At 35.2% G+C, this 23,880-nt stretch overlaps 1 protein-coding gene and 1 long non-coding RNA gene across 2 annotated transcripts in view; one reads left to right on the top strand and one right to left on the bottom strand.

The window, feature by feature from the left end:
* The window catches only part of LOC149089803 (uncharacterized), a 30,545-nt gene extending 8,647 nt beyond the window's left edge, over positions 1 to 21,898 (top strand). Inside the window, exon 2 of the long non-coding RNA XR_016193019.1 lies at positions 18,146 to 21,898. This is a non-coding gene — a long non-coding RNA (uncharacterized LOC149089803). The remainder of the gene's footprint in view (positions 1 to 18,145) is intronic.
* Positions 1 to 23,880, bottom strand: part of LOC149089801 (beta-alanine transporter-like) — a 207,659-nt gene that overhangs the window by 54,760 nt on the left and 129,019 nt on the right. The window lies entirely within an intron of this gene.

Genomic DNA, 23,880 nt, shown 5'->3' with positions numbered 1-23,880 from the left:
GAAAAATTTTTGGAAATGAGTTTTATTTGGCCTTGACAGTATAGTATGACGTCTAAATTGCATTTAAGATTTCTGCAATTTCCGATTGGGATGACCACTTCTTTTGTAAAAGATTTTTAGACATTTTTTACATACAAATGTTGTAGAGTGTGTATTTTTAATTGATTGAAGAATGGAAATGCATATGTGATTCTAATTTTTCTCAGAATTTCAGAATTATACGGATGAAGAGAAAAAAATATTCTATACAAAGCTTATTCCTTTAGGCCGGCTGGAAGGACTTTTCAGTCCCTGAGGCTACAAAATGTTTGTTTGTAATATGTGTATGTATTTTTTGTGTATTATATGTTTGTATTCGTGTAACATATGTCTAAATTGTGTATTAGGCTACATGTTTGTATTTGTGAAGTAAAAAATAATATAAAAAAGGACTGCTGTGTGATGAAAAGTGAGGAAAGATTGCTGAAAAATATTTCCCCGCGAACATCTAGATTCTACTAACGCAAAATAAATTAGTTTTAAACTGGATCAGGAACATCTATTTCTGTTGAAATATTCAGGAATGTATAATCAGGAGTCATTAATGTTGCGATTTAATTCTACACTCAAGTAGTTAATATGTGTTTTCTAAGAGTTATGAATCTAAAATAAATCCCCACACACACAAATACTGAAACATGCCTACTTTATTGACAACTGTGAACATACAAATTGTGGTACTTCGGTATTAAATCCTTACTCCTTCAGTTCAAATACCCATTGAAAAATATGGAGCAATGATTACCAAAAAACTGCGCATCCCGCAACTGCGAGTGAATGACTTTGAAAATGTATATTATCATGAAGAAAGAGAGCGAGAAGGATGTCGTACATATTATATATCAATAAAAAAAAATTCAAGTATAAGCCGAAGCTGTGTAAGAACATACTTTTGTTTTAGTGTTGAAATTCAAATGCACGTTTGTTTCAGCAGCCAATTTTGATATGGTGGAAAAACATCGGGTTTACTTAGCGGATCTGATTTGTCTCTTTCATTTCCTGAGAGGTTATAAGAGAAATGGATAGTTATTTTTTTTTTTAACTTTTTAGTCAATTTTGGTGGTATATACATGTGTGGGTAAAAAAGTTTTACAAGCAATCTCTTCTATTCCTTAAGATTTTTATTTTGATGCGTACGATTTTCATAAGCGGATTATACAACCAGTACGATGATACTTCGTTTTCTCTAAGCAGCTAAATTTGCATCTGTGGATTATTATACGTCATCTCTGATTTTCCGCATAATATTAAAATATTATTACAAATTATGCAAAATAACTTTCCCACTGAGCTTAAATTTCCAGAATTACTGATAAGAATATTATGGAAATTACTGTCTTATGGAATATGAAAATTCATGAATTTAAGAATTGTTCAATATTGAATAAATTTTTCTAGAAGGATTAACAATAACCCCGAAAACTTTTTTTTTACATTTCGGTTATCAACATAAGTTGAATGAAAAACCTTAAAAATATAATTATAATGGATATTTTTTTTTCCATCCAAAGACAAAATATTTTAAATTATTAAAATTTTGATGAAAAATAAAGCCCATCTCTATATTCTAATTATTTTGAAAACAATTATCGACTTTAAGATCAAACACCAAAAGCAAAAATACGTTATACTGCTCCACGTCGCTTAATGATGAATGAACATGGGTATTAAAATACCTCCGCTTTCATTATCCTCGAAAGAACGTCACTGTTAACACATGAAAAACATGTTCAACATCGTAACTTTCTACCTCCCTAAATATTTATTTTCTTTATACATGCATGGGACGTTATTACGTTTCGTGAACCAAAGCGTATGACTTTTTCTTTGATGCAACTTAATTGGCCGAAATAATGAGTCTTTAAACTATATTGCAACTCCGCATCTTTGAAAAGTACCGCAGCATTACAGAACCTAGAATGTTCAAAGGTATGTAAAGTGAATGCTTCCATGTCTTCTATCTAACAAATATTTTGATTTCGTGTCACTATCAAATGATGATGATTTACGGAAAATCCATTGCAATCCGTCACCTGTGAGTGAGTGGGTGACCGAATACGATTGTGAATGAGCTAGCAAAAAATTAGTGATTGAGTGACAGCGTGAGTAACTTTATGAATGACTAAGTGAGTAACTTTATGAATGACCGAGTGAGTAGCTTTATGAATGACTGAGTGAGTAACTTTATGAATGACCGAGTGAGTGATGAGTAACTTTATGACCGAGTGAGTGATGAGTAACTTTATGACCGAGTGAGTGATGAGTAACTTTATGACCGAGTGAGTGATGAGTAACTTTATGACCGAGTGAGTGATGAGTAACTTTATGACCGAGTGAGTAACTTTATGAGTGACTGAGTGAGTATTTTTATGAATGACCGAGTAACTTTACGAAACAAGTGATTGACGACCGAGTGAGTAACTTTAACAATGACCGAGTAACTTTACGAAACAAGTGATTGACGACCGAGTAAGTGATTGATCGCATTGAGGATCGACTGAGTTGGTGAGTTACCAACTAAGTGAGTGATTAAGCGAGTGACCGTATGAGTGACCAAGTGAATAGGTAAGTGACAGAGCGAGTGAACCAATGATTAGGCTAATGACTCACTAACGTTCTGACTCACTTGAAAAATCACTCACTTGCTCTCTTTCACTCGCTTGATCAATAAATAACTCACTTGCTCTCTCATTCACTTGATGAATCACTTGCTCTCTCATTCACTTGATGAATCACTCGCCTTCTTTCACTCAATTGATCAGTCACTCACTTGTTTTGCTCTTACATTTACTCACTCGCTCACTTTCTCATCCACTTGTTCACTGGCTCATGTGCCTGCTCATTCACTATGTAACTTTCCGGTGAATTGTCATATCAGTGAATTGCGTGGCGGTGAATTGTCCGCACAGAATTATAATAAAAGTTTGACCATGTTTTTGTCCCCTCTCCCCCCAAGAACAGGAAACGTGTTTCTTGTTTTACAGTGAATTTTAGTGGTCGTATGAAACGATCCATTGTACGATTAATTTCTCATATTTCATGCATAAGTTTTGTAATTTAGAACATGACATTTTATTACGTTTACTGAGGTGGAGAGGGTAAAGAGAAATTGATTATGCACCGCCGCAACAGAGAGACGGGAGGGAGGGAGGGTATTCAGAAAAGAGCAACGTTGCCATATAAACAAACTCATATTTACTAGTAATAACTTGAGTAAATGCGTTTTCCATTACGCTTCCACGACACATTGCTCCTTGATAGAATACAACGTGCTTCCCTCCTGACCAACACTTTCACCTATTTATTTACCCTGAGGTGATTCCGTGAGAAACAAAGCATCACGAAGTCCTGTTTAATCCATATTCCTAACCTGTTTCCAGGCTGGTATCGCACGCACGCGCTCACAGTTAAAGTTCGCACGCACCGCATTTGCGTGCAGTAACAATATCGATTATAAATTCACTCTCTCCGTATACATACATGCATGCATGTCTAAGTATATGTGTGTGTGTGTGTGTGTGCGCGCGGTATTCCGCCATATCCCTTTCTCTCCTACGCGTTCAGTAAACCATCTTATTTCAAGGAAAAGATGGTTTTCTGTCAGGTCAAAGTAAACTTATTACTCGTATTTCGTAAGCGAATCGCATCAGCATCTTCTCTGGGTCTTTAGTTGAGGATGAATTAGCATCTTCTCTGTAGTGGCGTCCCCAAAGATTCGGTCCATTCACACTGGAGAGTTTGCTTTCTGGTTTCGTTTTCTCGAATGGATGCATGAGCACACGAAATGTGCACGAGTACTTACAGCGCGTCTGTAATTCATTTTAATTAACTCCGTTGTGTCTTTAATTCAGTTTCGAAACCCTAAAAGGACATAATTCGACATTACCTCTGTAATCAATCTTTCGTTTTTGAGGAATCGACGCTATCACATCCATTAAGGATCTCGACGGAATAACTTTCAAAAGCATATTTGTATACTTTAATACTGTGCATACTTTAATACTAACATGTAGAAAATTTAATCCTTTGAGTTGTAAAAATTGTGTCGCATATACAGAAAATAACAAGTGATATTTAGAATTATTCAAAATCCATCTCAATAAATATTCGTGAAGATTCTACTTTATTCATCGAGCAAAATATACCAAGCTCGACTTATTTACGACACTAAATATCCTCTTCAGCCTAATGTTATCGGGTTCTTGTTGTTTCCTGGAGCGAAAGAATGAACGACATTTTTACCTAATTTCGTGCGCGTAAAGATCTATCACATAAGCCCAAATGAAACCGTAACATTCAGTTCCTTTCAAAAAATTTACATTGTCGTACAGCGTTTTCGCCAAATGGCTGTTGGCACCGGGATGGGGTCGCCAACACAACGCCAAGCTCGTAACAACATCATACCGATGCATTTATGCACATACGTCAAAGTTGTTGATTGTTTGCTATCATGCTGATGGTCATCATAGACTGTGCTTGTTACTTCAAATAATTATGCCTATAAGCGGTTTTGCAATTTCTCTGATCCACATTATAACTGCAACAGTAGAGATCAGTAAACTTTCTAGAAAGTGCCACGTATTTTCCAGAAGGATATTTTTTCCGATCACCTGAGCTGATAACCCCCCCCCCCCCAACGCAGAATAATAATAATAAAACAAGATAGAGAAAAACTATAGCTTTTTTCCGTTTTTTATGTTGTAAGCATAATCGTATATAACCTCGAAAAGAAAGGAAAAACAACCTTTCTCTCCGCCCTTCTGTTATCAGACTTTGAAAGAAACTGACTTCATCCACTTGTTGTCAATTGACAGGTCGGAGGAAGGAAACATGTTATCAGGCAAAGCTAACTGTACAGGGCCCGGGATTGCAGAAGAGAGGGGGGGGAGGTGATAAGAAGAGATATATCTCTCAGGATTGCCACTGCAAGGGTTCAAACTAAGGGTGCACAACCTCCGGCTGGGCCGAAAAGTGACGCGGTATCAATAACCACAACACCATAAATGTCTTGGTTGACCATATTACCGTCATAAAAATACGGGAAATCGGGATCCATACGTGATGTCACCAATTATCGCGAAAAAATTGTCAAAGGCATCAATTACATCCAAAAGAAATTTTCAAAAGCAAGTAGAAATGCAGAAAGGCTGTAATTGTTAAAAAATCGACAATATCGGGGAACTTAACATACTCTCTCTCTCTCGAATCGGGCCATTCATTTAAGCAAAATCTGTATTTTTCAGCTATTTTTAAGTGAAGCCAACCGAAAGACATCTCCACACTCATACCAGTAATCATCAGAAAACGATCACATGAAGCTGATAGCAATAGTGGGTACCTTCTTCACGCTTAGCAAATTAGGGTTCCGATATTGATATATTCTTCTCACCATCGTTCAAACCTCATTATGAACAGACTTTTAATCTACCACCTAAATGAAATAGCCGTAATATACGAAAATGTACAAAAATTCAAAGACAACTTCTGCTCGAAGAACTCTATACAGTATTTTAGCAATGAATAGCGTATTCAATTTCTATTCCTGTCTACATTTACTTACATTTATTGTTGACGGCGCTTTTGAAAATCTCTTTAAAGATTCAATTCCATGTGTAAAGGATTTTCACGGTGTCGAATGATTCCCTGTGTTCACAGGTATATTTCAAAGAGAGCGAACGTCTTTTCTCACGCCTTTCACTCAATAATGCCAGTTTCCCCCGATACAACAAACACAAATTTTAGTTGTCACTCTTTCTGCAACGGACAATAACTGACCTTCTCATTATTGAGAAATCGGCTTATGGATTATGTATGACGAACCCAAACTCGATTTGAACAGTTCTCGCAGATTTACAAGACCTTGGGAAAATGAATACGTTCGACTAGAAGTTAATAATGAACGGTTACTATCACCGACAACATAGTGATCCTGAGAGAATATTGTTTCCAATGCACCGATAATTTCGCATTAGAACGAATTTTCTATAACTCCTGATAAAGGAACATATTCTGGTTCGCGGCAGCCGCTTATTAACTTCCTAAAATGTTCGGAGGAGCTTCCACACTCCAACCACTTGAGATCATAGATAAGGAATCTGTACACACACACACGAGAGCGCTCTACGCATATAGATAGAGAAAGTTCGGCTAAACTAATTCGTGAGAGGGTATGTATGTATGGTTCTCTGCTGCTACTGCTCCAGCTGCCATATCTGAGCTATAGCTCAAATGATCGGCTTTCCCGAGCCATACTACGCGAACTCCGCTTTAATCCATCAAATCTGACGCCAGAATATGGCGAACTCCCGTGTAATAGGATGTTCTACACACGAGGCAGTTATCACAGCAACTGTAATTGGGATCTCGATCTCCCAAGTTATAGCAAGAGAACGAAGGCGGGTGCAAAAGGGTCTGGCTGCATCTGAGTTTCCGGAGGATGTAATAAAGTGAGTTCGGTTGTCACCAGGAAGAGCCAGTATCCTACTGTGCGTGTGAGAATTCAGCATCGTTATTATAAATTGCTCTGGGAGTGAGGGGGATACCGTTGTAGAGATTCTTCACCTGATTTATAGCATCCGAAGTATGTGAAACGTGTGTAATATAGCGTTAAAACCCTTCTAACTAAACTTGTCTCGTTGCATTATAATGATGTTCATTGTCCGGTGATACCAGAGCCAGCCCCTGTTAGGAGGTGTGCTACAGCTGCAGTCGCACTGGGCCCGCACTCTTGAGATACTAATAATTTCTTTTAAAATTCTGAATTTCCATCAATTCTGAAATTATTTCTTTCATAAATTCTGAATTTTTATTCATTATGGAATTCTGAACTTTCAGAACGAAAGTAATAACTCTGGAATATTGTTGTTGTTTTTTAAATTTTCATAAATTTTTAAATAATTTTTTCTGAATTTTTATCAATTCTGGATTCATTTATTCTGAGATTTTCACACGATACTGCAATAATTTCTTTCATTTAATTCTAAAATTTCAAGGCTGCTGGAATTATCTCTGTTACACACACAATTGTTTTCCTTATTTTCAGTTAATGGATTCTGAATTTTTTCACTAGTTCTATGAAAATTTCTTTCATTAGGTCCTAATTTTCATTGGGTTTGAAATTTCGAAATTTTCATTAATTTTTTTTTTGTTGTTGTTGTTAATTTACATCTAATTGTGGCTATATTTTTCAGCACACATTCCTGTATATTTTGTTGTAATGCATGGATTTTTTCCATATATAAAATCAGGGCTAAGGAGCCAAATATTATTCAGACACTTCTGGCTCCACTACGCCTTGCAACATAGAGAACTTCACGATTTTCGATCCGGGGTTCCCTTTTTTGAATCTTGACCAGCAATCTGTCTGAAAATTAATGCCAAAAGAAATCGCATTACGTAGATGGGATCTATCTTGGCAATGAGATACAGAGATAAATGGCTGCGCTGTAATCATTTCGAGAAAAAATAATGGTCCCTTTGATAGACTGAGCCGTGGGAAATACATTAATATAAAGCTATTTCCAGTTACTATTTTTATGTTATTTTTCCTTCCGTATTTCACTCGTCCCTTGTGCAGTAAGCGTGCATAGTACATGAGGATGGGTATTAACATTTACTGATTTTTTTTATATTATTTTAGCTTTTCATCAACACGAATGTGAGTGGAAATAAATGACACGTAATATTTTGGATGGGAAACTGTAAAAAATTCAAAAGAGAAAGTGTGGAGAATCGCTTAACACTGTTCAATTCCTGACTGGGTGTTAATACTGTATAAAGGTTGACTAAAAAGTCGGGATCCACCACAAATTATAGATATACTATATCTTCGCCCGGGTGGCGCAGTGGTGAGATTGTCGTCTTACACTATGAAGGTCCACAGGTTCGAATCCTGGAGGGAATATCAGGAGTAAGTTCTTTACCTAAGCAAACCTGGGTGTGCCTTCATTTCCCACCTAACTCCATTGGTTAGAAATTGCGATATATGACTGGAGTTGGTGTGTGGTAAAGTAAGTAGAATATTATAACTAAAATTTATCAGTGTGGTATAGTAAGCGTAATATACTACTACTACTATATGTAATGGGATTTCATGGAAAATTTTCATTATGTTTACCCGCGGTGCTTCGAGTTAAATATAGAGAAGATATTTGGAAAATTTTAGTCTAAACCCCTTGGGCAAATTCATATTTCAACAATTTCTAGGATACATAAAAGAAGGAAATTTTCAATGATGCCTCGAGTTATAGAGAATGTATCGGGAAAATTTTGCAGAGTGTGTGTGTCACTTCGAATTACGAAGAACATGTTAAGATATTTTGAAGGCTATCTTGAAATATGAAGAATATATTGAGGAATATCACAATGGTGATTTCAAGTTTAACCCTTAGACAAAAACTTAAGGGGCCGATGTGTCGGGTTCCCCAGTAAGCCTTAAAACGCTCAAGGTGCCGAAACATTGGCTCTACTTTTTAACTCAGTTGAAATTTGTTAATTGGCGTAAATTAAGTATAATCCCGGGTAAACTGAAAATGATATGTTTGTTCGTTTATACTTTCGAAATAAAGGTCTATAAGACTGATATTTTTCATAAAGAAACGCAATTGCATCTTTCCCACAACCATGGGATTCAGGTAATCAGCAGCGAGACATCGTGCAATTTAGAAAAAAAAACAATAAAGCATTTTTTTTTCCATTTCAATTCAAGAATTTGATATCCTAGATCAAAAACTAGACTCACAAGAATTTTTTGATGAAAACCTTAATTTTTTTCAAAAATGAGGCGTGAGCTTTATGGGCTGAGAAAAACGAAATTGCTGCGAGAGTGAAAGTATTAATTCGTTCTTAAAAATCACTTAGTATCACAAAAAACTGCACCTCAAAACAAACCAGAGAAAAAAGGTACCTCTATAATTCTTTAAAAAACCTCGCAATACCACTTCTCGTATAAAAATTGACTCACACTGTACAGAACTGTGCACCGTACAGAATAAACGTAGTTGTTACTACGAAAAAATGAAGTACAAAGTGCCTTCCGTCAATCACAATCTTTTTATGCTTGTTCATTGTTCCAAGGTTTCATGTGTCAAAGGGGTATTTCTTGTATTTTTTTAGTTTAGTCGATTTTTACTTACTATTTTGAGCAAATTTTCCTCATAACTTCGATTATTAGTGAATTGATATACCCTCGTAACTCGCATATGATCACTGACGCGAAGTTTCTAATGTCTCGATTAGGAATTCAGATATCAATTAAAATTTTGAAATTTATTTTACTACTATTAATATAAATATGGAATCATGTGCCCCTGATTAAACCCGAAAATTAATATCACGGGAGTCATTTACTGCATACGTATAGTTCGCTTTGAATATATTGTGTTTGCATTTTGTGCTCCAGAGATATACTTTTTTCCCAAAACTACCTCTTGAACGTAATCGTGTTTGTTTTTGAGGAAATATTTACTAAAACATTATTGAATGCTGTAATTAGTCTTTTACTCATGCATGTAAGAAAACGCATCTTAATATTTTGAGAGTTTAATTAATGTTTGCGCATAATCATTCGAGCATTGCTTCAATTTCAAATTTACTGAGGACTCATAAAATGTATTTTTCTAAACTATTGAATAGGAGAATATTAGCGAGAAATAAATACTTGAAATTATATTTGAAAAAAAATATTTTCCGCGCTTCACGCAATACAATATCTGGTCAGTTGAGTGTGAATAATTCATAATTTTTAATTAAGATGAAACCTGCAAATATGAAATATTTCTATGATTTGCGTCTTTTATGTAGCGAAAAATGCGTATTAAATGTTCATACGTATTTGAATTCTAAACCTTGATTAACAAATTATTTCCTCATAGTAATAATGGCAATGATAATTTTCCAGAGAATTTGATAAATTGCAACTATATATCAAACTCTTATACTTAAAGAATGTTTCTGAATATTTTTTTTTTCCTTCAGAGATCACAATTTTCGTTGATTAACGCTATATCGAAAATTATTTCTCTATTACGATTTTTCAGATAGAGCCAAGGTAGTTGTGGAAAGAAATGTATTTATATGGAAACATTTATTTGTGATGCATAAATGGGGGAATTATGTATGCAAACACCAAACATGGTCCCCGCTCTTTCCCTTGTGGGATATAAGCAGAGGGAATTATGTATAATATAAATATTTATATTGTATGGGAATATTTATATAAATGCATTATAGGGGAAGAAATTTACTTTTTTTATAAATTCTAATAATAACGAAATGTTTTTTATTCCACGATTAATCTTTTTTCTACGACATTCCTTCTTTGATTTTTTTTTTTTTTTTTTTTTGCCTACAATAATCAGAGAAGTTTCATGTTATTGGAGGTTCTTAAAAACATTTACATGTGTTATGATGTTGAAATATTATTGGAAAAAGAATTTGAAATGTCGTTGTGCCGTAGGAAATATTTCTACTAATTATATCGTCTTATTTTTTTAGGCGGGCAAAGTAGCGAAAAATCTTGTCAATAAGCGACGATAATATTAGTGAAAAGTGTCGAAAAGGGCTAAATTCGAAAAATTTTAAAGCGCTTTATCAATTTTTTCTCTCCTATTTTTCAGATTTGATCACTTTTTTAAAACTAGATGCAAATCAAAATATTTACTCAACGTTTGTTAGAGTAAGTCCCATCAGAAAATATTGTTTGCGAAACATAGAAAATAAATAGAAAATATTTTTATGAAGAACATTATTATCATAGCTTTACGAGATAAATATTTGCCAATGCCACCTAACGATCAATTACGAACTAAAATGATTTTTCATGAAAGATTTCCAATAATTCCATAATAATTCCAATAATTTCCATAATTCTAGTGAGTCCGTATTTAAATTGGATACACATTTGGATTGTACATTGGATGTGTGTTGCATCTTCTTTTATCAAAGTACTAATGGTGTATCAACGCTACGCTTTTATATTGTGTTGCTGTATTTTGGTTACATTTGGCATCCATATTTTTATGGGCATCTTTTTCCAGCTACCTCGTTCGGTATTTTGCCTGTTGTGGCCTTTGCGTTTGTATTTGTAGGCTATATGCATTTTTTTATATTATTCCTAATGAAAATATTTATATACTTATACTACGTTCCCATAATATCATTACATTATGATAATAAAATCATATTGATTGACCCTCCATGATCGAAATAGCATTTTGTTTTATATTGATTAAAAATTTTCAAAGACTATCAAATTCAATGAGGCAAAATAGAGTTTCCCTAAAATAAGCATTTAAATAATGAAAGATGATAATTGAATTCTTTCTGCGCCTACGTCAAACGCACAAAATGTTTCAAACACAGTGACGTTTCTAAAATAAATGAATTTATATATAATATAACGTCACAAAAAGTCACGTAAACGTCACGTAATAAATAATTTTCGTTAATTGTTTATTCAAATTCCCACATCATTTTTCTTCTTCCAATTTACACGAAACTGCAAATAATTTCCGCGTCATTCACATTATACAATTATACTATTTTCGAGAGACATTCATTAGAAATAATGTCATTGTATATGATGTATTTACATAAAAGGGAAAAAGAATAAACTTCTGAGACTTATGGTAAAAACTAATATTGAAGTTTTAAAAAAACCAATAAATTATTTAGACTCAAGAGTATAAAAAGTTTTTTTTTTCATAACATTATTTAATATTTTTAAAAAGAAATCCAAAAATACAACATTTTTTTCAAAGGTAACGGTTCGAATAACAAAAAAAATATTCAGCCATTTATTTATTAATATATATTTTTTTTTTGGTTAGCGGAATAGCCTCGTCATTTTCGTTTCCTTCGATTACTTTTTGCAGCTAAAGCGAGAAAAATAACCATATATATGTATATTACAAAAAAAAAGTAAAAAAAAATCTATTTTCTTTTAAGTATGTAGGAGAAAAAAACAAATTCCTGCGGAGAAAATTTAGTTAGGGGAATGAAAAAAATAAAAATGTTAGGAAAATGAGAAAAGACAATGTAACCATGAAGTTACCAAGGAGATGGCAGGTAAAAGAATGCCAATTACTCGCACCGCCATTGCTACTATTTTTCCATCGATCGCTTCCTTTTGTGTATGTTCTCTTTATATACATTTTGTTTATAGATCCGTATGTCACATTGCTTCAGTTTTTGGTGCAATTTTGTGGGGGTTTTTTTTTATTTTCTTCATTTTCCTTCTTCCAGAAAAAATAGAGTTTCAGGTTAATATCCCTCTCTCTCTATCTCCTGTGTTTTCGCTAAATTATCTTCTCACCGAGGAGAAAAGGATAAAGCGAACCTTATGAGAAAAAATAATAAATTGTAATAATAACCCAACTCAGAAGTGGTTTTGTTGACTTTATTTATTATTTATTTGAAAGAAATTGTTTCTAATAGAGTATAATGGTTTGATACGCGGTATTATATTCTCGTAGGAGAAATAAATTACAGAGATACCTCGACAAACGAAGATGATTCGTTCCGTATTCGAGTTCGTTAGCCGAAACGCGATTTCCCATGAGTTTCTATGGAAAGCCGTTTAATTCGTTACAGATACTGCTCAAAATATAAATATATGCTTATGTGTTTTTTAAATAAACACCAAAGTAGCCCTCTAAAAATAAGCGAAAAGTTATCGAAGACTAATATGAACAGCTTTAAAATTTAATAAATGATAATTTATTCAATGATGAGATACACTAAATATCATGATCCTTTGTACACAACCACGACTAGTTTGTCCACTGGGTTATACTAGCTTTATTCCACTAAAGCTAGTACAATCCAGTCGTACCCGAGTGGCGCAGTGGTAAAGATGCTCGTCTTCCCCTATGAAGGTTACTATCAATGCCCATTGGTTCAAATCCGGGCATCGAACATCAGAAGCAAGTTCTTTACCTAGGGCGACCACCGGTGGATGGATCCTTCATTTCCCACCCAACTCCTCGGTTTGAAAATTGCCGTATGGCGATACATGACCGGAGTTTGTGTGCTGCAAAGTAGTATAACCCAGTCGAGTTCGTGCGTAGGTGTATTAGTGATTTGTCCAAAAACTTATACATGCAGATCATAGACATAAGATTGTATATTATGTGCATTTATAGTTTTATGTCTTTGATGAATGGAAAATATAATCTCTCTTAAATCTTAGAATGTCCAGGTTGTTCAGTTTGATGATGCTCCTTGTTTTTTTCAATTAGCTGAATCTTTCATTCCACATGTGAAATGGTTAAAAAACTTTAGGAAAGGGAGGTACGTCTGGAAAAATATCCCAAGGTGGATATGAATTAATCGGGCTTGGCTACCTCTCTGATTATGATTAGCTCTTAATTTTAGCTCACAGCGTAGCGGTCTTGTGTTAGCACGTGCATCCATATTAATACAAATACAAATACAAATACAACGCCACAACAGGCAAAATGCCCAACGAGGCGGCTGATAAAAAGATGCCCATAAAAATATGGTTGTCATATGGTTGTTAACGAAAGTCTTCATTAGCCGAATCCTTAATTGTTAGCCGATGCAGAACATAAGAGAACTGGCCGAGACAGACAGACCGGGATGTGTCGCTTTACGCGACATAAGCTCATTGCACGAAGGGAATGGAGAAAATTCTGAGTTGCAAGAGGAGAAAAAATAATAATACTTTTTTTTTTGGATTCCCCTGTCATGTGATCTAAAAGACCCCTAGTCATGTATGTGCATTCATATACAATAACAAAAATACATGTGTAAGGTCATGCTTATAACGAAAAGAATGAGATTATGTGACTAGTTCGGGGCTCCTATTTTAGGGTACCTAGATGACTTTGACAATATGCATTCAAATACGAGATTCAAAGTAACATGTACTAGTATAAATATATTCACAAAAGTATCTGTACAGAGCAAGTAAGTGAAAATTAAAGATAAATCGGAGCCCTCTCTGGGCATGGTATCTAAAAGACCCCCGAGTTTTGTACATTCAGATACAGTTCCAAAAAGCATGTGCAAGGGCAAGCAAATACGAAAATTATCAGGTTATACAAGGATTCGCCCCCCTCCCCCAATTTTAGGGTGCCTAGATGATCCTTTGATAATATGCATCCAAATGCTAGATTTAAACAAGCGTGCACATGTATATACATGAACAAAAGTGCGAGCCCGTGAAATAAAATCAGCAAGGCTCCTTTACGGTGCAGGAATTACATGAGCCAGAGTCATGTTCATTGAAATATAATTTCAAAAACCACGGTAAGGTCAGGTATAATGAAAATAAGCATATTATACAAGGATTTTGGGGACCCTTTTGACGGGTCTAGGTCAATTCGTCGCGCTCAACTTGTCGCAGGACAATTCGTCGCAGCGTCAATTCGTCGTGCTACAAACTCGTCGCGGTACAAATTTGTCGCAGGCTCATTTCGTCGCAGTACAAATTTGTCGCAGGCTCATTTCGTCGCGGTACAAATTTTTCGTAGACTCATTTCATCGCGACAAATTTGAATTTCTTTAAAATTTATGTGTTTGTTGTGATCTTATAAATAGGGTAGTTGCTTTAGGCGTAAAAAATGGAACTAATTTTTTTTCCTCATTTGTTGGAAATGTTCCCCCTTCCCATCTGTTTTAATTTTTAACAAATGAAGGAAAGTATTCATTGAAGTCATTAAATTTTTAAAATTTAATTTTTACCATATAAGCCGCATTTCTGTCGGGATTTCCATTTCTCGCAGTGAGGGATGTTGAAGAGCTCACCCAAATAAAAAATTGAGATCAAATAAATTTTTAAATTTTAATTTCCACCGTATAAGCCGCATTTACCACTTTTTGTCGGGATTTCCTTTTGTCGTAGTGAGGGGCGTTGGGAGCTCACCCAAATAATAAATTGGGATCAAATAAATTTTGAAAATTTAGTTTCCATCGTATAAGCCACGATGTTGGGATTTCTATTTCTCACAGCGAAGGGAGTTAGGCGCAGATCAAGGGTGGCAATGTACAGTGCTTATGCATGACGATTCGATGAAGTTTTCATAATGCCCACAGGATGAGCACCGACAAAGGCAATGTAATCACCAATAAGAAAGATGACTATGGGTCTGTCGCATAGATATAAACTGAAGAGCCAAAAAAACTGATACAGGCATGCGTATGCAAATAAAGAGATATGGAATCAATCAGAGTACGGCGCTGCGGTCGGCAACGCCTATATAACTCAACAAGTGTCTCGCGTAGTTGTTAGATCGATTACTGCTGCTACAATGGCAGGTTATCGAGATTTAAGTGAGTTTGAACGTGGTGTTATAGTCGGCGCACGAGAGATGGGACATAGCATCTCCGAGGTAGCGATGAAATTTGGATTTTCACGTACGACCATTTCACGAATGTACCGTGAATATCGGGAATCCGGTAAAAACTTAAATCTACGACATCGCTGCGGCCGGAAAAAGATCATGCAAGAACGGGACGATTGATGAGAATCATTAAACGTGACAGACGTGCAACCCTTCCGCAAAGTGCTGCAGATTTCAATGCTGGGCCATCAGCAAGTGTCAGCGTGCGAACCATTCAACGAAACATCATCGATATGGGCTTTCGGAGCAGAAGGCCCACTCGTGTACCCTTGATGACTGCACGACACAAAGCTTTACGCCTCGCCTGGACCCGACAACACCGAAATTGGACTGTTGAGGACTGGAAACACGTTGCCTGGTCTGACGAGTCTCGGTTCCAATTGCTTCGAGCTGATGGACGTGTACGGGTATGGAGACAACCTCATGAATCCATGGACCCTACATGTCAACAGGGGACTGTTCAAGCTGGTGGAGGCTCTGTGATGGTATGGGGCGTGTGCAGTTGGCGTGATATGGGACCCCTGATACGTCTAGATACGATTCTGACAGGTACGTAAGCATCCTGTCTGATCACCTGCTCCCATTCATGACCATTGTGCATTCCGACGGACTTGGACAATTTCAGCAGGACAATGCGACACCCCACACGTCCAGAATTGCTACAAAGTGGCTCCAGGAACACTCTTCTGACTTTAGACACTTCCGCTGGCCACCTAAATCCCCAGACATGAACATTATTGAACATATCTGGGATGCCTTGCAACATGCTGTTCAGAAAAGATCTCCACCCCCCTTACTCCTTCGGATTTATGGACAGCCCTGCAGGATTCATGGTGTCAATTACCTCCAGCACTACTTCAAACATTATTCGAGTCCATGCCACGTCGTGTTGCGGCTCTTCTGCGGGCTCGCGGGGCCCTACACGATATTAGGCAGGTGGACCAGTTTTTTTTGGCTCTTCAGTGTAATATAACCATTAATCTTATGTTCATAACCAGTCGCATATCTTTGGCTGGTTTGTTTGTGTGGTTGTAAGTGTGGCTTATACGGTGAAATTAAATATTAATTTAATTGAATTATTAATTAATTAAATATTTCAGGTTCTTATGGAGATACTGTAATGGTAATACTGTAATGGGCAGATAGAAATTTACCGTTAAAGATAGGCTCACTGTAATTTGGGGAATATCATACAAACCGAAATTTTTCCACATGATATTGAAATTTTATCACAGCAGAAATCAACTATTTAACATTTCAAATTTTTATAACTGAATTTTCAAATATAATTAAACTTTTATATGAAGTTAAATTTTTAAATGTAATTTATATTGTAATTTTAATTTCGATGACCTTTCTGCATTGACAAAAATTAATTATTTTCAGTTAACTGCGTGTACACTTTTGTTCATGTTTTTATTTCACGTGTAAGACAAAAACCTACATACAAGCTCGCGTGGAACATATACAGTGAAGAATCGACGTTTCGACGAATTGATTCTGCGCTGTAATATATAAATTGACGTCAAGACGAATAGACACGGCGGCAAACTTGTACAGCTGCGACAAATTTGTACCGCGACGAATTGAAGTTCCGACAAATTTGTACCGCGACGAATTGGAGTTGCGACAAATTTGTACCGCGACGAATTGGAGTTGCGACAAATTTGTACCGCGACGAATTGACACTGCGACAAACTTGTACCGCGACGAATTGAGGCGCGACGAGTTGATCGCGACAAGTTGAGTGCGACAAATTGACCGGCTACGCCTTTTGACAGTATGCATTCAAATACACGATTCAAAGTACAGGGTGATCAGCGAATAAGCCCTTATTTCAAAATTAAATATCTCTGCAACAAAGATCAATAGAATTATGCGGTAAACGGTACGTTTATTAGCAAAACTGTAAGAATGTTGTACAGAAATTTCGAAAATTTCGTTTTTTTTTTTTAATTTTTAAAATTAAAAAAAAAAGCAACAAAACTGTAGATTTTGGGGTTCCGAAAATCCTCATTTGTGTGAAGAGAAACCACTGCATTCGCCTAAAGTTACTGCATGGGCTGCGGTACGCGCCATGTGTGCTGACAAATTGTTCCAAAATTGTAACCTAACATTCAGTAGTAATCGTTTCTCGCACGAAGAAGGGGCCGATAATGCCTCTGGAGCATAACTTGCAGTAACTTCAGGCGAATGCAGTGGTTTCTCTTCACACAAATGAGGATTTTCGGAACCCCAAAATCTCCAGTTTTTTTTTTTTTTTAAATTTTAAAAAATTTAAAAAAAACACCAAATTTTCGAAATTTCTGTACAACGTTCTTACAGTTTTGCTAATAAATGTACCGTTTACCGCATAATTCTATTGATCTTTGTTGTAGAGATATTTAATTTTGAAATAAGGGCTTATTCGCTGATCACCCTGTAGCATGTACAAGTATACAGAGACTGTACAAAAATAAATAAATAAATAAATTGAGGATCCTGACATGTGACCAAAAGGACTCCGAGTCATGTTCATTCATGAACAATTTCAAAAACACGTACAAAAGCAATTTCAAAAGCATGTGTTAACCGAGGCAGAAAAACCACGGAAAAAGTCTTCGTTAACCGAAACATTTTTAAGACGGGGCATTCGTTAACCAGGGTAACGCTGTATATGCTTTTCTACCGCTATTTCTTGTTATTTTCCGTTTTATAAAAGCAATCGACAACATTTTTCTAAGTTTGTGTTTTGTTTCTAGAAGGTTCGTGATTATGATGATGATGATAAGAAGATGGAGTTGAATAAGAATAGCCACGAGGTAATTCAACACTCGTGGGAACGGATTACACCGAGAAGCAAAACTAAAAAGCCGAGACGATCCATCAACTACAACGAGAAAATACAGACTCCTGAAAGAAGACAGGAGAACATTTTTCTGCGAGTACCAGCTGACGCTGAGGACTGAATCATACAAACGAGTCTGTTGGATACAACGGACAGATCATATTTTTCTACTGAAATATATTGTATGATTTGGAGTGATTATTATTTCAAAAGATACAACGAATGTGTAACTTGAAAGTAAGTTGTACAAGAAAATTGAGTAAGATATTTCACATAAGCAATCGATCAAGTGCGTCAGGATAGCACCGTGTTAATCTGGAATACGTGAATTGCGCCTAAAGATTGCATATGTAGCTCAGATGTATACAGAGCTCCAGCGCAGGGGTTCGGGTTGAATCTTATCGGTTTGTAAAAAAGCAAAAAATTCAACGATGTTAGCTAAAAATATGCAAAATTGAACGCCCTGAATGACATCTCTAATTCCGCATTGGCGTTGGTGATACTGTACTACAACACAGTATCTGCTGTTGTACACTACAGTCGAATCCCGTTATAACGAACCCCAAGATACCGGAGAAATCACTTCGCTATAATGAAATTTCGCTGTAAAGGAAGTCCAGGTTTATGCATTGTTCCCATGTAAGCTTATCCGGGGGATTAGAAAAGTATTCGTTAAAACGGGATTTTCGCTATATCGGTATTCGTTAAAACGGGATTTTCGCTATATCGGTATTCGTTAAAACGGGATTCGACTGTATCCCCTGCCAATGCGGTCTATCATATACCGGCCAAACCAAACGTTCTTTCAAATTTCGCCTTGTTGAATCCTTTACTTTGCTACGTGAAAAATCAAGATCTCAAAAGTTCTTCTCCAGCACAACATTGTTGGACCAATAATCACCATTTTTAACTTTGCCAAAATCACTCATAAGACCTCTCACCCCTTCACCCCTCGACCTATATTTCTTTGAAGTGCTCCAATATTCACATTAACTCCTCTTCTTCCGTTAACGATTTTACCAGCACCCCATTTTTTCTCTAAGATTATAGTCTCGATACTTTAAGTTACCCCTTCCTGCCACTCCATCATCGATACACTCCGTCTCACAATTGTAATTATTTCATAATCATCATCACTATTTTTCCCTCTGCCATCAGCACATCCCGCGTCAGCCCCGATTTGACCACGTGCTTTCGTTTAAGCGAGTCACCTGCGCTACAACAGATATGTTCATTTCATTTTTTCCACTGACGAAGGGGGCTATAGTAGCTCCGAAACCGCTCTTTCGTTCAATTTTGTAATATTTTATCTAACATCGTTGGATTTTTTTTTTTCTACATTGTGCTAAAAAGTTTATTACATTACATCTTTTCATTTTTTCACATTATAAATTCCGTGATAAATCATGGACAGGCTCAGCAAAGATTAATGCCTAGAAGCCCTGCTGCATGATGCAAGGGCTATGTGTGTAACTGATATTATACATGCGTTTCTGGTGTTTTTTAATGAAGTTACAGCTGCCATCTGGGGGCGTACGCAGGATCGACCTTTGTTGAGGGCACAAAAATTTTCTTCCTGAGAAATTTCGAGTTACCGCCCTTCAAAAATCATATAAGTTAATAATAATTAGTCGAAATACTTTTTCTAATTTTGGTTCGTCTCTTGGGGTGGGGAAGAGCCTCCTATGTACTCCATTACTGTGAAACCCCCATGCTGAAATCTATGTTTCAAATTTTGAGTTCAATTGCATTTTTAGTTGGGTTGCTGTATTTTTGAAATTTATGACATCCATATTTTTATGGGCATCTTTTTCTCAGCCACCTCTTTGGGCATTTTGCCTGTTGTGGCGTTGTATTTGTATTTGTATTTGTATAGGTGCGAAATAAGCATGCATGCATGCAAATAAATTACTGAAAATAGATATCTTTCAGTCGACTTTGAATGGTTTCGCTCGAGCAACACCAGCACATGCGTTCCCATTTCCCTGACTAATTATATTACACACATGGAAACAATAGGTGCAATTAGGTAGACGTGAGTAAATGTAAATGAATATTAGAGAACGAGACGCAAAAATTACTTCAATTAATTACCGAAATTACGTTTAGGAAAATACTATGTCTCTAAATTAACACCAACTGACACATTAGAAGGAAACAACGATGTTCTTGGAATTGCGCAATGATTTTTAAGGAGACGACAGACGCGTTTCTTATGCCTTAAACATAAAATAAGAAGAAGACATCCATGTACCCCATATTCTGACCGGAATAATTTATTCGCATAGGGTTTCGAATTAATGTAATTGAGTTTTCTCAGGAGGGGGAAAGAGAGATCTCAGTAAGTTTGCACGCGAACGTCACACCAGAAGAACCTGAGATATGTCCTTTCATACATTCGGTACTCGCACACCGTGGTAAAGCAATTAAATTCCAGCAACCCATGGCATTCTGATTAACTATAGTGCGATTCTCAAACACCAAAAGTGGTCCTTAAAAGAGGAAAATGAACTCTTGAAATTGCACTCACACGAAAAGTACAATATAAATTGTGAGACACTGTACAGATTCGTTTAGATTCTTAAAATTAGGTCTGATGTACGCAAAAGTGAACTATCGCACAATTTTCTTTTAAAATTGACTTTTTTTTTGTTGTTTCTTTCTTGTAACTTTAGACGGAGGAATGTAAAACTGTTTTAAAAAGAAAATAACATTTTTGCATTATAAATACGGATACATTGTATGTGAAAGTAATTACATGGGCCACCGAAAGATATTCTTAAATATTAATCTTGTTCATTTTTCTTCGTCCGGCATTGTAAAAAAATTTTAATAACTTTTTGAACAAAATTTTCTTGCATGTTCAAGGTTTTTGTTTCCTAATATGTGAAAAGGAGAAAATGTAATCCTTGATTAATGCTGTCTAAACTTTGATAATGGTAACGTATATAGTTTGGGGATTTTTGACGTAACATGACTAGCATGTTATCTTGCTTGTATACAAATTTATCTTAAGAGATTACAAAAATGTTTAATATTTTTATTTACTGGGAATTTCTTTTAATGTTGGATTTTCATGACTTTATATGAGAATATTCATTTTTAAGTTTCAGAGGCTCGAGAATTTTAATGTTTTGTTACAGAATATACAAGAATATGATATACTAACCTGTTCTGAACTGTACTGTGAAGGTCTCTAAGCCACGAAAGGTATAAATTCATTATTTTCATGCAGTTATTATGAACTAAATTAAATAAAATAGTTTTCCATATTCTTGTGGGAAATGGAGAGAAACATAATCTCTTTTTTTATGAAATTTTCCCATTCTTGTTGACAGAATATTAAAATAAAGCTTTACAAAGATTATTTGTTATTCGAAACAAATGTATTAAGTAGTAATGCATTTTTCTTATGATATTCTAATTTTTTGAAACAAACAAGGAAACTATTTCACTACGCGAAATGCACTCGTGAGTTTCTGGAGTGTTTTAATTTTTTCAAAGGAACATGTACAGTACGCACAACTTTTAACCGAACGATGGCAATATCTTGGGTTCTATTTATAGCAAAAAGAAAAAAAAAGGTCGCATTCCTCTGCGTTTAAGATCGTCCATGAGTGTATTAAGTTCATTTTCTCTTAAGGGGTCATCTAGATGTTAAAACTAGATCCACCTTTTCAAAGTTCGATCGTAACCCCATTATTATTTCTTCCATATTTGGATTCAGTATTTCACGAAATGCAGAAATACCAAATTTCATCAATTTTGAACGAACAGTTAATGAAATATAAATTTTATTGATAAAGTTGAGTGCCGCAATGTTAAACAGAAAAATCTTGTTTTTCAGCATAATTTCCGAAATAATATAGATATCTCATTACTTTTTATTTTAAATGATAGATTCTACCGGGCCAAACATAATTTTATTACTCATTTTGAATTTGGCTTTTTTAAAGTATGAGTTATGAATTATTAAACATATTGCAAAAATTTATGAAAAAATAGAAGCATACATTAATTTTTACTTCATTCGAATCAACGTAGTCGAAAACCAAACAGAATCAGTTTTCATTCCAATCTGGCCTCTATTTCGCAAGATATGAGCGATTATATGAAAAATGACCACTTTTAGGGACCATATACTAGATATAAATTTGAAACTCATTGAAAAATTTCTGATGACAAAGTGTGCGAAAATGTTTAAATATGAAGCTCATAACTTTACTGAAATTGACAATTATTGTTTTAAGTATACTGTGATACGATAAATAAGTCATCCATCCAGTTTTTCAAACATTTTGTTTTAATATTGGAGTAAACAAATAACCAATGAAATTTTGCAATTTTTCACTATTTCAGAAATTCATTTCATTCCTTAGACAACATTCACGAGCAGCTGAAATGGTAAATATAATAATGTGCAAAGAATTCACAAATTAATACCCTACAATTAGATCGATGTTAATATTTATAGAGATAATAATCAATAAATAACGGTTCTCCCAACAGCGTAAATTTTCTTAGTGTACGCCAAGTTTAAGGTTGTGGCTATTGGTGGAGTCGTCTCTACTTAAACTACGGCATTTCGTTTCATCCGTATTTTTTTAGCATTATTAAAAATTAGGGTATCGCAAAATGAAACAAAAATATAACATAAAATAGTGCAATGTTCGACGGAAAAATCTTATTTATTATTTACTTATTTAATTTTTTTCTAAATTTATGAAATTGTCGTCACCAACAATTGGTTTGTGACACATCGTTTGAAATAATTATGGTATAAATATTCGTTCAATCGCGGATATAGAGTCAAATGAAGAGTAATAAAAAAAAAGTTTGTTTCTCACCTCCATAAAATAAAAACTATTTTTTAAATGCACTAAATTCAAACACTCCAGTAGCATATGGAGTATTTATCGTTCCAAATTTGTTTCGTGTGTGTCCCCCCCCCCCCTGCAATCAACATTCAAATTCAGTTTTCTCAATGTTTAGAGAGTCCCCAAACGCATTTTCACCCATATCTCTCATTTTTGTACTTACAGCGGTAAAATTTAATTTTTTGGGTAAATGCAATGCAATAAATCAGATAAGATGTAAAAAGAAATAAGGGTTTACATATTGAAGTTTTTGAGGTTTGAACAATGATAAATATGTAGATGACTTTTCATTAAGACGAATTGCACATAGTCGGGTAGAAAATCACAAACCATAATTTTTGGTGAAAACCTCTTCATTCTACAACATTTAGAACCCAAGACATCGCCATCCGTTCGGTTAAAAGTTGTGCGTACTGTACATTACCGTGTTTTCTAGGCTCTGTTGTTGTAGAATGTTATTTCAAAATAGAATAAGTGAAATATGCATATAACCTGTATATTGCCATAACATTTACTATAAGAACATATTAAATTCGCACATTCCGTGGCTGGCTTATCTCATGAGTGGACTATTGTGAACCACAAAGCCTGTTATGGCTGTCGGTAGGAGTTGATTTCATTCGATTTTCAAGAGCAAATACCGGTTTTTTCTCAAGACTCCGAAACGCCTAGACTCCACAACTCTGAAATACTGCACATTTACACATTTCCTCACCACTGATTTTTAAAACGGATGATAGCACCTGCCAAATTAATAACATATACGCACTAC

This window comes from Pholcus phalangioides, unplaced genomic scaffold (genome assembly GCF_987345545.1).
Source record: "Pholcus phalangioides strain wild (caught in Gottingen) unplaced genomic scaffold, Ppha-v1.0 ptg000001l_1, whole genome shotgun sequence".
NCBI lineage: Eukaryota > Metazoa > Arthropoda > Arachnida > Araneae > Pholcidae > Pholcus > Pholcus phalangioides.
The sequence above is the reverse complement of the archived record's forward strand: the minus strand, read 5'-3'. Positions and strand labels throughout refer to the sequence as shown.